At 44.1% G+C, this 17,651-nt stretch overlaps 1 protein-coding gene across 1 annotated transcript in view; it reads left to right on the top strand.

Moving 5' to 3' along the window:
* Positions 1 to 940: 940 nt before the first annotated feature.
* The window catches only part of LOC144129146 (uncharacterized), a 148,899-nt gene continuing 132,188 nt past the window's right edge, over positions 941 to 17,651 (top strand). Inside the window, exon 1 of the mRNA XM_077663086.1 lies at positions 941 to 989. The gene's annotated coding sequence lies outside the window, so the exon portion shown is untranslated. The remainder of the gene's footprint in view (positions 990 to 17,651) is intronic.

Here is a 17,651-nt window from a genome sequence, read left to right as displayed (position 1 = left end):
GGCATCTAGAATTTTGCCTCCATCGAAATTCTACCGCCGCGGCCGGGATCGAACCCGCGTCTTTCGGACCAGCAGCCGAGCGCCATAAGTACTCAGCCACCGCGGCGGCGTTCAGATTTCGAAATGTAAACCACCTTGATTTATGATTTATAGGGGTTTAACTTCCCAAAGCGACTCAGGCGATGAGGGACGCCGTAGTGAAGGTATCGGGAAATTTTGATCACCTGGGGTTCTTTAACGTGCACTGACATCGCACCGTACACGGGACTCTAGAGTTTCACCTGAACTGAAATTCGACCGCCGCGGCCGGGATAGAACCCTCGTCTTTCGGGAGAGCAGCCAACCGCTATAACCACTCATCCACCGTGTTGGCGTAAACAGTCTTGAGGCTGATCTCCTAATTAAGTGCAGTAATCAAAGTAAGGTTTAGCTAACGCTCGCGTGCATTCTTTGTGTCCCGTTTCCATGCTGTTTTCCCGAACGCGGTCCCGTTCCCGTCAGCCCAACTTCGAACATTTGTCCCTTCTAGCTCCTTATAGGAGCTGGACTGTATGGGCAGAGATAAGAGAGATGCTGGTGGACGAGACTGTGCGTGTGGTAGTGTGAAGTCCATCGGAAAATAACAAAGCAACATTGCTAGTGTCACCGGAAAGACACGTAAACAAGGTACGAAGTAATAAAAAAGGAATTTCCTTTCGTCGCATTCCTTACAACGCCCTGCCAGCGTCCATGCACGGCGGCAAGTTTTGTGCGTAGCCCCTACGCGGACTAGATTCCTGTTTGCCTGACGCAGCGCTCATTATCTGTACAGCGATGGATGTCTGTCTGCACGACGCTCGTGTAGGAACGTAGTGGTATCTTGCGGAGATAAGACAACACTAGGACAACAATGGTTGTTGCTGCTTTGCTGCACTAAATGCGGCGTGCCGAGTTTTCAAGCCATTGAGTGATAGCAGAATGACGCTGTTCACCCAGCAAGCAGCGTGGTGGTGAGTTTCTGCTTCGTTTCTAGTTTCTAGGATTCTGAACTCCGGCAGAAATGGGAGAGAAAAGAAGATGCTTAAATGCGCGTGTAGTGATAAAAACGACACCATTCATTTTAAGTGACGCAACTTCTATCTATATCTACATAGGCGTATCGCCCGGCCACGCCGTCGTTCTTTAAGCAATTCTGTTTTTTTTTTTCTCTAGAGCTCAGTAACAGCGCTATAATTGCTTAAGACGTCGAATACCACAATAATTTTTTTTTTCTAGAGTGATCAGGTTCGTTGCCTCGCATGCGAAAGGTGCGGGGTTCAATACCCAGTCCCGCCGGGTATCCACCGGTGATACATTGGGTACGAGCTTTCCTCTTGGCTGCTGATCGGCTTCTTTAGTGCGAAATGCTTGGGAAATAGGTCTTTAATTGACCCTACCTTGACAAGACGAAAACATTTTGGTCATAGAGCTCTTTGGTGCCAGATGCCCTCGCGCCATAAAAGTTCATAGTCATCATAAATAATTAAACAGATGCCCTCGCGCCATAAAAGTTCATAGTCGTCATAAATAATTAAACAGCACCTTAATATACGATGTTAGCTACCGCTTCACGGAACTACTCAAAATTATTAGTGCGGACTATAGACAATATCTGCGGGAAGGTTATTTCGATCGCGTGAGGTACGCGACAAAAATTACTGGTAGAAGTATTTAGTATTGCATGAATCGATGCCGGCTTTGTGACGATCGTAATTGCGATAAGGTACATAAAATATTTGATGAATGAGGCGATCCCATAGTGCAGTATGATGGTGCAATTTCTGAAACCAAACAATACGAGACACTTTTCTACGCAGTGATAGTAATAGGAGGAGAACATTTGATTCCGTGTAGTTATGCTTGCTCTGCCGCTGTATATTTTTTATTTCACACACTTGGTAAGAATTAAACGTGCGTTGTTGTTTCGGACCATCTCAAGAGCAGTAATTAGGTTGCTATGAGTAGGGTCCCACACCGGTGTAGCATTTTTCATTTCGAGCGAATTAGGGTTTTTGTAGCAGTTGTCTCAAAGAAATAATTTTTCGTCGCAAGTAACCTAACATGCGATTAGCTTTGCTAATTATGTGCGAAGCTTGCGAAGCGATAAGTACGGCTCCATCATCTTCGCCCTGGCTGGAAAGCTGCTCGCTTGATCCTTCCGTCAAGCCCTCTCCATCCAGCATGACGCCAAAGAACTCGTAATTGCCGTCATCATCCGCCTGCAATTAGCGGCCTTCCTCGGGCCATGCCCAGCTCACTTGCTGCCAACTCTTTTTCCGAGCCCTAATGATAGCGAAAGATCGGCCCGCAGATGTCTTGCGGGTATCACGAAAGTAAACCTCAAGCAGCTTATGGCTTGTATCTATTTCTTCCGCTCGGTTCCTGATCGAATGAGGGGTACGCCAAGAGTAACAGCAATGGTGGCGTCGCGGTGAGGTGTGGCCAACTCTTTCCGCGAAAGGATATGCGTTCCAGGGTGGAAGCGTAGGTGGCCCCAACGGGGAACCAAATGGGACACTTACGGAGGACGGCACCGAGCAATTGGTTTATTTGCACACTCGAGACGGGATCAGAGCTGAGGCCCTAGCCCCGCTTCCGGAGTTGACGTGTCGCCATTTGCACAAGGAGCACGGCAAAGGCTTTCACCGGTGCGAGACACAGATGACGAAGTCGACGCGCCCCTGTTTGCGAGCGTGGAGGGAACCTCTCGTTCGCCTTCCAGAAGAGCTGAGCGGATTGAAGCTCTCACTCGCAGTTTTGTTAAGTCAAACTGGTTACGTTGGAAAAAACAATGCACTGAGTCCTCGAAAAGTGGCTATGATTGCTGCATAATTTAATTCCCATCGATTGCGCTCGCAATTTGTGATTCATTACCGTGCCTCTTCTCTGCTATTCTTCGTCTTCTTACGGAAGCTCCCATAGACGTCCATGTATAATATCCAGGCTATCTTATTCTTCATCCTCTTCCTTTTCTTCCAGGATAACCTCGATAACATGAAAAACCTTCGTCTTCTTACCTATACGGCTACGTGTGTATGTACGGTATGCGTGGTTAGGTGCACACTTACAAAACGCCTATAGGTGATCTCTGGCAGTGTGGATGAAAAATTGTTGCCGCGACTTGCAGCAACACTCTGCTTACGGAGGGTGAAAATGTGCCGTGTAAATTGCAAACTGCCTTTCTGCTTTAAAAAAAGAGTGCATGTCGCGCGCTTGTTCATGACGTCTTCCTCCGATTTTTTTATGTGTGTGTGTTGTTTTCCCCACTACCTAACATGGTTCCTGGAATAAGCGGCTGAAATTTAGGTTAGCTTAATGGGTTCGTATGTGCTAAATCAATACAGCGGGCTGTATATAGGGCACGCCGTAGTTAAGGGTTCCCAGTTGGTTTCGACCTTCTCTTCCGAGCATATGTCATTACGCAAGTAAGGGCGTAATTAACAATTAGCGCCCACCTAAGCGCAGGCGTCATTGACGGAGGGGAGTAATTACTGGCTTATTTCCAATGTACTCCACCTTGGAGGTTTTCCCTCAACGCTTTGGATGTCTCTACACAGGCGTCCTTATATTTCTCCTCCATCGATTTGTGGTCACAGAGGCCGGAAGTGAAGAAAGCAACCACGGCCCAGCAGGAGAAAGTCATGAGCAGTGAGGCAACGCGGTGAGTCCGACTGGAGTAAAAGGAGCGTTGCATAAAAAGGAAGAATAAAATCAAGATTAAAACACGAGTAGAGAGCTCCAACGCTTCCAAGTAATTGTCTTTAGAGCTATATTTTAATCAACAAACTGAATAAAGATATTCGCGGGAGTACAAAATGCCGACGGTTCTAAAGAAGGCGCCCGTCACTTCGAAGCCCGCAAATATTCTGAGAGCATTCAATGCAGCTGGAGTGTTTAATATTCTTTTAAAAAATGAGGCTCAAATGAGGTCGAGATAATTTTCTGTGTAGAACTTTGAACTCATAACATTCTCACAAAGATGACGTTGTCCAACGAACAAAGCAAAGCAAAGAATTGTTTCAGAGTGCCCTCTTTGCTCGCTTCTACGCGGAGGTAGCACGCAGTCAACGTATAAGCTGACGTTGGAATGCTGGTCTAAGCGTATTTGTAGACTACTCGTAGCCGGAGTTGCACTTGTTAGACGCCGCTAATGAGACAAGGGACGCCCAGCCTCCGTCTGGCGGCGCAGCGCTGCAGCTGAAACAGCGCTGTCCCAAGTTCTTGGGGCGTCTGTACGCCGATCGCAATTGGGTGGTTCAAGGCTAGCAAGAGAGTGCTGCCACTACAGGCGCTGCAGTGCGCCGATATGAAGTTGAACCCGCAAAGAACCCGGACCGAAAACAGAGGATCGCAGCTACCAGTGCTCGCAGCGTCAAGAGCGCGCGTTGTGCGGTCAAACAAGATTTCGTGTCTCCTTGATTTCTGCTTTTTCACCAATTTTGCTTTGGCACGCTGCAATCTGAGCGTTTATTAAGTAGCGATGTCACCGTATATCTGCATGACATCCTTTCAACTCACTCGAGGACGTATTCAATATTTTGTATCAACTAAATCTACCTCCTCTTACAGAAATATATTTAGACAGTCTATAGACTGTCCATAGACTTCTTTCTACAAAGTTTATAGACTTTATATAGACAAGTTCCATAGACTAGTCTACAAGCAATGCAAACCCCTGTAGACAGCTTATAGACAATCTTTAGATTTATGGCCATACACTTGTGGTAGACATTTGTCTATACATAGTCTATAGACTATAAATAAAGAGAGTCTATAAGAAGTCTACACACAGTTTATAGACTACTTTTATAACGATCCAGCACCGAGCTCTGAGAACCGTCCACATGTGCCGTGTGCGCCCCTGGTAAGCCATAATAATTTCATTTTTTTCTAATTATTAAACATTAGCACCACAGACACTTCATTGCAGTTCCTTCTTTTGTCACTGCCTGAGAGACATTTAAGCTAATTAATGTTCATTAGTTTTTGGTGGCGACCGAGCCGTTGTCAACATCGCCGCTAATACAGCCTTACTGTGTTATGCTGTCTTCCAAAGGCTCACATGTCTCCTCTAAGGCTTTCTTTACCGTGTGCGGCGTGCAAGCTGCATGAATGAATTTACCTTGATATTTAATGCCGAAGCAACTTCCTGGCGCAGACGTTTCTCTTTCGAAGCTTTAATAATGACGTCAGTAAAGACACACACAGGAGAAGGCGCACTAGAAACGATACACGTGGGCTACACGTGCACGTTACTGTCGATTTTATTCCAAATAGTTTTTCTGTTGTCTGACAAATTTAAACCGAGAACAATGGCAGCCATATTATAATAAGGTCAAGAAATTCTGTTTCATTCGTTATCTGCATGTCTCCTTCCCTTCCGGGATTGTCTGTTTTATTCCCTTAAAGTCCTGCTAGCCCCATACCAAGGCGGCAGCGGAATGGATTGTACGCAATTGGTTTTCAAACCCATGTGTGCTGACCTGAAGTTCTAACTCCAACTCTGCCAAACAGGACGTGAAGGAAATTTGGTGTGTCATCTGTGGCTTAGTGTCGCATTCCCGAGCGAATACTCCTTTGTTATCGGTATGGCTGACGGCCGTGCATTCGCTATAGCAGCAGGTTCGACGAGACCATAGCACACATTACCTGTGCATGCCTTGCATACAGTGCTGGAAGGCAGAATCTATGCCGTACGCTGTGACGTCATTATCCACGGCCGTTGTCGGGGATGAAGATTCTCGGACAGGGGGCGCAACGGACTTTGGCGTTTAAGGCATTCCAGGCACTGCTCTGTCTCTTTAGGGCATCGGGTCTGCAGATAGATTTTGACATTGCCGCACCCTAATTGCTCTAAGAGGAGAATTTTTTCTTACCTCCCTTTTCTCCTTCACCTTTAATCACCTGTTCTCTTATCACCAGTGCAGGGTTGCAAACTGGTTTTTGCTCCCCCTAAACCTTCCCGGCCTCGTTCCCCTGCCCCCTTTCTCTCCAATACATGTAACAAAATAAAAAACAATAAAAAGAAACGAAAAGCAGTATACAGATAAAAGACAACGACGATATTACACCAGATAAAACTCCCTCTTCGCAAAGCAAGCCGAAAGTTCATTATGTTGTCTTTGGCAGCACTGCCACTGAGACAACACGTTCAGTTCTTGTGTTCGCGGGGGAAAAAAAGCATACTTAAAGGCATTAGTTGTGGTCTGAAACGAAACAAAGTGCGCTACCTATGGAAGCAACCGGATTATACGCTACGTATTTGCAAGTAAGATTGGCTAAAACGACCAACAATGAAAGCGTGCATGACAAAAAATTTTATTGCTTTCAAAATTTTGGCGTATCCCATCCATAGAAATTAGTTCTGTAATGAAGTTTTTCATCATAGCAGTTATGAATCAACTTTGCAGCCTTATTTGACATGAACTCTATTTTAGTATAGTCAGTACCAGTTTGTGAGTCGCAGATAATATCTTCGTATTCTGTCATCGCCAGTGTTAATATTTTTATGCATTAAAATTTACGCTTAACTACGCAGTTTCTAGTTTCAAAGATGTCACTCCAGCAAAAACAGCTTGGACATAGTGCTTTTGAAAAAGCTCTTATTGTGAATGTACCGTTGGAGATTATGGCTAATATAAGCAGGCCAAGGTATGTCCTCCGCTATTTGATCACTTCATTTTCATGTGCAGAATGGTGAATATTATTGCCTGTGTTTCGTTCATCATACACATATGCTCTTTTCAACCACCTCTGCCTGTGGAATTGCGTAGCCTGCCACTCCGTGGGTGCCGGGGCTGTGTACCGGTTCGTTTTTACAAGGCAGCATTCCGACTTGACCGGCTGCTTGTTATCGCGCCGAAGCAAGGCCACGGGGTCTCTGGGACTAATGCGGCCGATGGTGGTTACATTGAAACCCTCTGCCTTGAGCCCCCCGGGGATCAAAAAAGTGGTGGGCGCGCCGTGCCCGGAAAATTAATCGCCGAGCATCTCCACGCTCCATCCGCCCAGATCCCTCGGCGGGTGCACTGTGGTCGCGTTGTTTTGACGTTCCGTCTATTGGATGGCCGGATTAGGAGCCAGAGGATTTGCGAACGCAGCTCTGCTGCTTGGACTCCGAGGAGATAAACCCACAAACTTCATTTGCTTTCCCTCCTCCGCCTTCACTTCTTTTTTTTCTAATACACTATTGCAGATTAGGCCAGCTCTGCCTTGACATCTGTTTCACCAAAGGAAGTTTCTCTTTTGTTCCCTCTTATGGGCTAATTAACCGTTTTGCCTCCACAGTTAGGCATATAAGTGATCTTCAAGACCGATAAGATATCTCATCATAAATCGAAGGATACATGAGTGAATTTCATCGAGTCCAATCAGTTTGGAGAGCGGTGTCTGTCATTTAAAAATGGCAACCTTTCGGTGCCCGTCCGAAGAAGCAAACCACTGTTTTGCATTCGACGGGCAACAGCAAAAAATTAATCGTGAGAAAGTGTGGCAGCGTTAAGGAGTAGCCGCCTGATGCTATGTTCCCCGCTAGACCATGTACACTGGCGACGGCCGTCGCCTCCCGCTGCCGCAGGTACAGCCGCGCGAAGCGAAGAGACCTGGCGATAGATCAGCGCGTTTTCATCTGGTCACTTCGTGTTATTAGGGTAGTATAACTGCGCTAGTAGCCCGTTTAAAAGACAAAACAGCAAAAAAAGTACGATAAAAATTATGATGAAGATTCCTCTATGGGAAACATCACAGTGCCGTCAAATTACATTTAGAGGTGCTGAAACATGTAAGAAGAGAGACATGCACCACAACACAGTTTCAGGTTCCATTACCTCTACGAGGTTTTCACTCAACTGTTTCGAGGCACGTCTCATGACGAAGTGAAGGTCAGCAACTTCTTCCCTGAAACCGCGCTAGAAAAACAAACTTTACTCGCAAAATAGCTAGATCGGAAGTTACATACCCGCGAAGGTTTCCGCTACGGCCTAGTCTAGCAAGCTGCTCCCGAGTGATTACTGAAATTTGCTGCGAACTCAGAACCTCCAGACGTAAAAATTCTCGCATACAAGTCCCTGGTCCGAACAAAAACAGAATATGCATCCCCCATCTGGAGCCCTAACCAACTCTATCTGATAACTTCACAAGGGTCACTACAGAATCGAGCCGCTAGATTCATCATTCATGTTATTCATACAACGTTAGCATAATATTGATAAAAGCAAAGTCCGGTCTAACAAATCTCGCTTGCCATCGTCGATTCACCAGTATGTGCTTGTTTCATAAGATTTCTTTCTTAAACCTCACTTCGTATTTCACCCAACATCAGCCTCCCGCATGCATTTCCCTCCGCATTAGTCGTCTCTTGCAATTTTCCCGCCCACATATTCATACTACAACGGTGCTGCATCATACTTTTGTTCGCTCAGCCATAGACTGGAACGGTTTTCCAGACGACGTGGCTGCAACCACCTTCCCATTCACATTTTAAACTACAATTGCCATATACAATGATAATATTTTTTTGTCCATAAGATGGGACTACCTGTACCCAGCCCATGTGATTGTGATGTCACTTGATGAGATTTAATGTGAACTGATGTGATGTGACTTGATAAGATGTAATGTGAAGTAAGCGGATGTGATGTGATGCGATGCGATGCGATGTGATGCGATGCGATGTGATGTGATATGATGTGATGTGATGCGATGCGATGTGATGTAATGTGATGCGATGCGATGTGATGTGATGTTATGCTATGTGATGTGATGTGATGTGATGCGATGTGAAGGGATGTGAAGTGATGTGTTGTGATATGATGTGATGTCATGTAATGCGACGTGACGGGACGTGATGATCTAGGTCACGTGATGATCTAGATGTGGGATGTGACGTGACGTGATGAGCTAGATGTGACGTGGTGATCTATATGTGACGTGACGTGATGATTTAGATGTGACGGGGTGTGATGTGATGTGATGTGATGTGATGTGATAATGAAGCGATGTGCGAGAGTGGTTCCGTGGTTTCCAGGCCATCTCTCCAAACCATCGCACGATGCGTCACCAAGAATCATCGCCACATGCAGTTCGGCTTTACTCGCTGTTGGTTTCCGATTAAATTAGCGCTGTGCACTTCTGGACGAACTCTAAGGTAGTTATTTTTATTATAATGCCCGTAATAGAAGCGAAATCAGTATTAGGTCTCATAAGACGTCACTATGAAAGCGCGATTTGAGACTTCTTGAAAATTCACTAAATCTATTCCTTGCCTGTATAATTAGCAAGCCGAAACAACGACAATGCAGGATAATTACAGGGCAGCAGCAATAACGAAGCACCATAAAGAGAGAGCTCCCTAGAATCCAATAAAAAATAAAGTCGACTAGCCCCAAAAGCATATTTGCTACCGCTTGTCGCTAGCACGGTGCCAAGGGTAACATTTCCTTAAAGATGAAGTAGAAATTAAATACTTACAATAGTAATCACCACGGCAGGCTAGTGTTTCTACCACCTGTTAGAGTTGTGCCTCTATTCTGGCGACGGTTTTCCTGACGCTTAACATTTCGCTATGTTTACATTGGCTTCAGTAAAGCTTAGATGAGCTTTGTTTCAATGAACTACCGGCAATCGTGTGCATTGGCAATGATATCATAAGTGATCTGCACAGCTCGATAATGCATAGCTGCCTAAACAATCCCTGACAAACCTAACAGCCGTCGGGAGCCCCTTTCTAAACTTTTTCTTCGCCAATTTCCTGGTGCCTACGCAAATAATGAAGTAAAAAGGTTTTGGTAGAAATACACATGACCCTGTAAATATACTACTTTTCAGTCTCTTCTACGTGAGAATTTTTTAACTTGAACAGACATAACTCAACAAAAGTTACAGAGAGAGACAGCACTTTTAAAAACATCCTTCAATTTCATATACATAATTTGCTGACAAGCAATTCTTATTAATAATGAGTTTTTCGACAGTGATTCTATAAGCTTATTCTGAGAATTATGTACACAAGACCCTCCACAGATATTCTCAGGACTTCCATATTTAAGGACAATAATACATAGGAATCCTCACCAGGACATTTAAATTCAATCAAGACTAAAGATCGTGTTAAGGTTTTAACAGTTGCTGGTACTCTGCATCTGGCCATTTATGAATTCCTTGCACAAATTTTAGGAACAACGCATTAGTATGATTATGCATATTAAAACAAGTTGTCTTAATTTTTTTTATTTCATTCGTATTCTCAAAATTTAAATATAAAATTTCTACTGCGTGCCTTTGCGGTATCATTATACGCTACTAAATCTACCGTACGCCATTTCCTTCTCTCGTTTCTCTGCTTACCGCCGTTAAGAAAGGTCACACGTCTTCTATTCAAAACAGCACGCATTTATGTAACGATGCGCGGTAGGGAGAGCGGAGTTGTAATTTTTTTATTTTAACTGAAAACACTCTTGCTTCTTCGCAAGGACAAGATCACGCTGCAAGTCTTGCAACTATATTAAACCATATTATGAAAAAAAAAAAGATTCAATATAGCCTGCCTCCTTGCAGTTTGGTGCAAAATACTCACCATTTGAGTGAATGCAATAATGTCCTTTCAAACACCACTTCCTTGTCATTATTTATGCATGACTCGTGCAGTAACTCGACGTATTATTTCGTGGAAATCGCGTATACCACGAGCTTGAATTTGGAATGAATGAATTTTGAGCATAAATTTGGAACTTCTACTGTTCGTGAGTAAATTGTAACTTAGGAGTAAGCGGGTGTCCCCAGAGCCTCATCTGTTAAGATTCTTGCGTTCTTCGTGGCATATAAAAGCATGACGTGTTTGCAGGCTGCCCTTATCTTCAGTTTCGGACAAGTTCTCACACAGAGTCTTTGTTCTCGCAGTTTTCACCTAAGTTTCTCTATCACGATTCGTCGGTTATTAGGAAAGGTAATATCAATTGAAGAGCACTGTACATTCACGCGACAATTTTATATTTAGAGCGCGTTTTTAATCGGGTTTCATCTGACTAAATTCCATTTTGAGGGAGTGCAGCGCCCACTGAAAACAGCACAATGAAGTCAGTTATCATTCATTCATTCATTCATTCATTCATTCATTCATTCATTCATTCATTCATTCATTCATTCATTCATTCATTCATTCATTCAGTCATTCATTTCAACAGATCGTTCGGGTCCCCAGGCGAAAAAGCTGCTGAGAAACAGCTTGGAAGCGCCTGGGTCTCGTGCAAGGCAGCAGCCTTGAGTACCAGAGTGAATAGACAGTTTACTAAAAAAAATAGTCCGAATTTAGCACAGGTGTCAGGCAATTTACATTTCACGCGTAAAAATAGTCACAAATTGTTTTTTTTTCTTCTTTATCATAACTGTCAGAATCAACAGCAAAATAAACAAAATATTACAAATAGCACATACAGAAATTATTGACAGAGAATAATCTTTTTCTTTATTGCGACAGTGTGCTTGCTGTGATAAAGTATTATATACAAACATAGATACACACTGCACTCCCAAAGAAAGTAATTAAACCGAAAATTATGAAGGCCGTCATCTGATGAGCACAAATAGTTCGTGTATTTGTTCTCGAGTCGCAGTGGTCAAGTCAATACCTCGCAGTGTAAGTTAGTTTAGTAAAAGAGGTAGTTTATTTTTTAGGGAGTGCTAAAAGCAGGCAATGCGTCCGTAAGACATTAACCGGTTAAGGCCGCTACGATACAAGAGTTACCAGTATACACTATTAGGTTTGATATGGATTTAAGAAAATGTTTAAACATATTATTGGAGAATAGAAATGAATAAGTAAGACGGAATTCATAAATATTTTTAACTCTTCTTATCCTGTATTGGGAAAACATTTCTTCAGAAAAATACAGGTAAGTTAAATTAGCGATGTAAAGCAACGCTTTTTTTTTTGTAGAACAAAAATACTGTTAATGTTTCCCAGCGTGGTGGTGCCCCACACCAAAGCCCAATAGTTGATATGCGATGAGAGGAAAACGTGGCAGACTTGTAATTTTGCTTTTTCAGGAAGAAAAGTGTGACATCGTGACAGCGCTCCAGTGGCCAGTGAAAAGGAGTTGGAAATTGATTCAATGTGATGCGTCCACATCATATGAGTCGAGAATGTTCCACCAAGAATTTTGTGTTTGTTAACTGTTTCGATAGGTGTGTCGCCACGTGATACGCTTTGGGGTACATGGGCCTGTTTGTTTCTCCCCGTAAACAATATTGTTTTGGATTTATTCGTATTTATTCTTGGGCCATTGCGTAGGGACAAATTCAAAAGTTCAGATAGCACCTTCTCCGTCCCCTTGTGTGACCACCTCATTCGCTTCACTGCCAGAGACAAACAGGCTTGTGTCATCTGCGTAAAAAAATGAATGAAGCATCAATGTTTTGTGAAGACGGTCATTGACGTATAAGTTGAATAGAACGGGTCCCAATACACTACCTTGAGGCACACCAGGAAAGACTATTCTGGAAGAAGATAAATACTTCCTATTGAAAAACTGCGGCCAATAATGAAACTATGACTCATGAGTGAAACAGCTACGCCGTGAACATCATATGCGTGAAGTTTACTGAGTTGTTAATTACAGTTGAAGTAGCCGAATGCCTTGCTGTAATCAATAAATATGACGAGGGTAAGTTTGTTGTCACCAAACTTTTTCACTGTCAACTCTTTCTGCGTAAGTAATGCAGTTTCTGTTGACTTTCCTTGACAAAAGCTATGCTGGCATTCTGTGAGTAAGTTGTTTTGAAATGAGATTATTAATACGTGTAAATATTATTTTTGTTATCCCTTCGAAAAACAGGGAGCATATAAATCGCCCTATAATTATTTGCGTGTTTTTTGTCGCCACCCTAAGAGAGAGACATTTGCCATCTTCATTTTACTAGAGAGAAAACCGGTTCTCAAGCTAGACTAAATATGGCCAACGTACGGTTCAATAATGTTGATTACGGCTTTCGCGAGTCCTGTCTGAAGACCGTCAATATCAGTAGAGTTGTTGTTTTTTAAATGTGTAAATGTCCGGAAATTTTCAATTTGTTCAGTCGGATCTAAAGGTATTGTTTCCGGGTGTTGGTAATTGAGCGCTACGGCAGCTTGAGTATTGGTTACTAGTACCATATTCACGAAGTGTGTATTGAAGTGTTTGGCCAAAGAAGTGTCTGAGAGAAGAGAACCCTGATATTTAGTGTCAGCTGCACTGGGTTACTTTTTACGTCCCGCCTTTCCACTGCTTCGTTAAGAACTTTCCACACTTTACCTGAGCGCTTCTTGGATGTATCGGAAAACAGCTTCTTGTAATAGGATTTCTGCGCCCTCTTTAAGTCGGTATCTAATTTGTTTCTAAACCTCTTAAAACCTGCTAGCTCTGCTGGCTTCCTTGATCATATGAACGCTTGGAAAAGGACTTTTTTTTTTCGCTGTCATGCTTAAATGTTCCGGACACAACCAGAGCTTTCTTGTCTTTTTTTTTTTCAACCCCAGGCGCTTCAAAGACAACGACGTATTATCGATGGCCATGAAGAAAAGACAAAAATTCAGTGTATGCATCAGAGGCGCATTTCTCTGTGCAAACGGAAGACCAGTCAGAATTCACAATACGTTCGCGAAAATTATCCATGTTTTCAGTAGACTAGGCACCTATATACCTGATTAAAATGACAAGTTTTTCGCGGGGAACACAATTGGAGTAAGCGTCAAATATTGGAATAGTGCCGCTGTTGTCATAAGTTATTGTCCCTGCCAAACTAAAATTAGTTTTCATATCTAAAATAAAAATATCTAGTAGTGATTGAGTAGTTCGAGATATGCTAGTGGGAGTCGTGATAGCGTTATCAAAACCGGAAGCTTGAATTTTATTCTTAAGTTCACGAGTATGAAGAACTCGTCAAGTAGGTCGATGTTTAAATCACCACCAAAGGTCATGCGACACACGTGAAAAATGCTAACAGTCCATCTTCTTGTACTGGCGCACACTGTTGTCCGACTCATCAAATAGTATGTTAACACACAACGACTTTCCTTTTATCTTGACAAGTTTACGGCGCTGTGATCCCAAAGTGGCGTTCGTCATACCGGTTGTGCCTACTCCTCAGCTATTCACTCACAATTACTGCCTCATAAAAAAAGGCCACTATCATTCCTGTTAATTTTCTCTTCGCGTCGGAACAGCCATCGGACACGGATTCAACCGCCGCAGCGCTCTGGCAGGCCAGTTCTGCCGTGGCCCGCTCTGCCAGCTCCTGCAAAGCGCAGTCGTTCCCCATACAAGTTTAATGCCACCGCTGCCGGTGCGCGAGTCGTGGCCCCAATAAAGAGGCGTGCGCTATCTCGGCGACCGTGGCGGCCACTGCTTTCCCTCACTCCTCTGCTCCGGTTCCTTTGTTTTGACTCTTCTCTCGCTTCATTACCGATGCCATGGGGCGTGGTTTTCGCGGATAGAAAGAAAGGCCGACAGGACCGTTGCTCGAGCACATGCTAAAATTCCGAACGGATGCGTCTTCATCCGGTTGTGTTTAATTAAAACATGCCGCTCGCATTGCGCAATTGACAACACGTGCCACTCCTACTTTTTTTTTCTTTTTTTTTTTTGGCTCACCTTAAACTAGACCGCCAAAGTTCGTCGCCGTGCGTCACGCGCAAATTGGACGCACCGGATGAAGACAGAAAAACAGGTATTTCTGTCAACTTTGTGTGTTTGACATATTTCGAGTTTTGAACCGTACTGGGACGCAATAAGCCCATTCTAATAATAACAGAAATAAATAATATTTTTCCCAAACGTGCGCTGACATCCTTCGCACACACAACACAAATTCAAATACACTCCTAAGCGGATGTCCATATCAAACACTGAAACGACGTATTCGGCTCCTAAATATTCGTTTACGGGTATATCGAATAGAGAGCTAAGATATTCACACCCATATCTCGATAAATTTTTATCATGACCGCGAAGGAAAGATTTTTCCCGTCCTCAAACATGTAGGCAGCTCCTAAGTTCAGGAGGTTGCTTGGATTTCATAACCTAATCTTTCTATCACAGCGACCCGTTATCTCCTTTCTTTTTTTTTATCAATACGAACCCATTCATCATGATTATTCTCGGATCAGTATTAAACAGATTTTCACTTATTTTTCTCTTTCCCTTTTTTATGCTGCTGATATTTTCGTGCGCATCCATATGCTGCAGGCTGGAGAATAACGCTCAGAAGGTAGCTGATGAAAGCAGCAAAGCCTTTGGAGAGGAAACTGAGTGGAATGGCCGTAAAGAAGACGAACAATAGTTCTCTCCTTGTGTTTGTTCGCCCTTGAAAGAAGCCCTCGCAACACTTCACCCCCCCCCCCCCCCCCCCCCGGGGACTGAGAATTGGTTTCGTTTATCTCCGCTAAACGAAGTGAAGAGTGGAACTTCGAAAATCAAGAAGCTTCATGCCTCAGGGCGAATTTGGTGTCGCTTCTGCGTTTTTCGATAGCCGACGCCTTTCTTTCTTTCTTTCTTCCTCTCTCTCTCTCTCTCTTTTACTTCTTTCTCCTCTCACTATATTACTTCACTGCCGTTTTCTCCATAGCCCGCGTGAATCCCGAACCCCGCGTAAGAAAGTTGCCTGAGGCTGCTAATTGCATTTAGCTCCCCTCTTGTCTCCTGCGACTGATGATGCATTCCCGGCACGTTAGGCCTAATTTTGTTGCTAAAGGCTAGGCTGTCTTCTTCTTCTTCTTCTTCTTCTTCCTCTTCTTCTTCGACTACTACTACTGCTACTACTACTACTACTACTACTACTACTACTACTACTACTACTACTTCTTCTTCTTCTTCTTCTTCTTCTTCTTCTTCTTCTATCTCCTGATCAACCGCATTCCCCATCATTCAACCTCAGTTAAAAATACCTTTATTCAACCTCCTGTCACAAAAAAAAATGCGCTCTAAGCGTTTGAAAAGTGCAATTCTGCACTCCGCTCCTATCACAGAGTGGTTAAGGGCTGCTAGTTTTTGGATTTTGCTTGTTTTTTCTCCTCATAACCGGCTTAATTTCAACCCTCAGTAGTCGACGTTCCACGTTTGTGATTTTCAAAATAACTAAGGTAACTCCGTGTACTATAAGTAACCGCGATCCAAACCCGAAGTTCGTCCAAGTGCTGTATTGGGACGCTGACCTCAAGCTCTGCGAAGTTTGCGCAACGTAAAGCGCACTTACGTCAATAATAAACTTCATACTTTCCCTGAAAGTTCGTTCTACCTGTGAGATCTACATCAAAGCGAAACGTAAGTGAACCAACGACCTTTTGCTTTCATGTCGAGGCTGAGAAAAGTGACATAACGAGCCCAGAGCAAATGGACTACTCCTTGCCTCGCAGAGCACTGCCAAGTAATGAGGGCGAATTTTAACATCTAAATGCTGCCTGTCGGCACCCGTCTCGTGAGAAAGAAAACCGAAAGAAATTAAAAATTCCGTCTATATCTCGCAGGAGAGACCACGAAGGGATGAGGCACCTTCCCTGCATATTTGATGCGCGACGATCCGAGAGTGCCAACACTCCGAAGAGAGTAAAAGTCCCCCCCCCCCCCCCCAGTAATATTTTCTGGTCTACGAAATGTCGTTCCGCGAGCAAAAACGGTGCCCGCGTTGTTCCTCTTTTTGTTGGTGGAGCTCAAGCCTGTGCGGCCTGACCCGTGGCGCAATGCGTTTGCTGGGGAAAATGGGGACGTTGAAAAATAAAGGCACGCAGGACAAGAAGAAGGAAGGAAGGAAGGACACGTCCTTATGCATAACCCCGTACGCGGGAGTAGGTGGAGCAAGGGGAAACATATTCAAAGCCAGTCTTATGAAGCGCCCGCGTCGCGACGAGTTGCGCTACAGCTGCCGTGGCGGAAGATGTCACGCCGACTAGACGCGAGAGAAACGACAAGAAAGCAGATAGACATCTCGCCCCCTTCGCGAATGCTCAGCAGCATCGGTCCACAAAATAAACAAGGCAGAACAACAACAACAAAACAAGCGCACAATACGGTGCTATCACAAAAAAAAAAAGTAAAGTTGAGGAGTTGTGAGCGGCCGCTGGTGAAACGGAGAGCGCGCTCGCCGCAGAGGCTCTATGCTATACCTGGTCATATTGCTTTCCACGCAGGCCTTCCTTCACTCTTTCTCTCGCTCTCTCTCTGTCTTCTTTATTTTTTTTTGTTCTTCTCTCCATCATTTCTCTCAGACACAATGCGCACCGCCGACGACCGCCCACAAAGGGGCAATCCCTGGAAATGAAAGGTGCTGAGAACAGCGGGCACCGCCGCATTGTCCGACAATGCGCACGAGACACGGTCACATCTCTCTCGCCTACTCTTCCCGCCGTTGCAGAAGGAAAGGAGCGTCGGGAGCAAAACGCGGAATGCGCGGTGCTTTTTTTAGTGTGTTTCGCTTACAGCGATGTGAATTTTCATTCCTTTTTTTTTCTCCAACCAACTGAGATATATGTATACGCCGCCTCCACGTGCGATATACGCATGTTCCCTTTCCATTTTCACCTTCCTGTCGAAACAGCACGTGAGAAGGGACGAGGAAATTTTCACACGAGAAAAAAAATCGAACAAAATCTGAACGTAAACGTGTGC

The sequence above is a fragment of the Amblyomma americanum genome, chromosome 4, assembly GCF_052857255.1.
Source record: "Amblyomma americanum isolate KBUSLIRL-KWMA chromosome 4, ASM5285725v1, whole genome shotgun sequence".
NCBI classification, from domain to species: domain Eukaryota; kingdom Metazoa; phylum Arthropoda; class Arachnida; order Ixodida; family Ixodidae; genus Amblyomma; species Amblyomma americanum.
The sequence above is the reverse complement of the archived record's forward strand: the minus strand, read 5'-3'. Positions and strand labels throughout refer to the sequence as shown.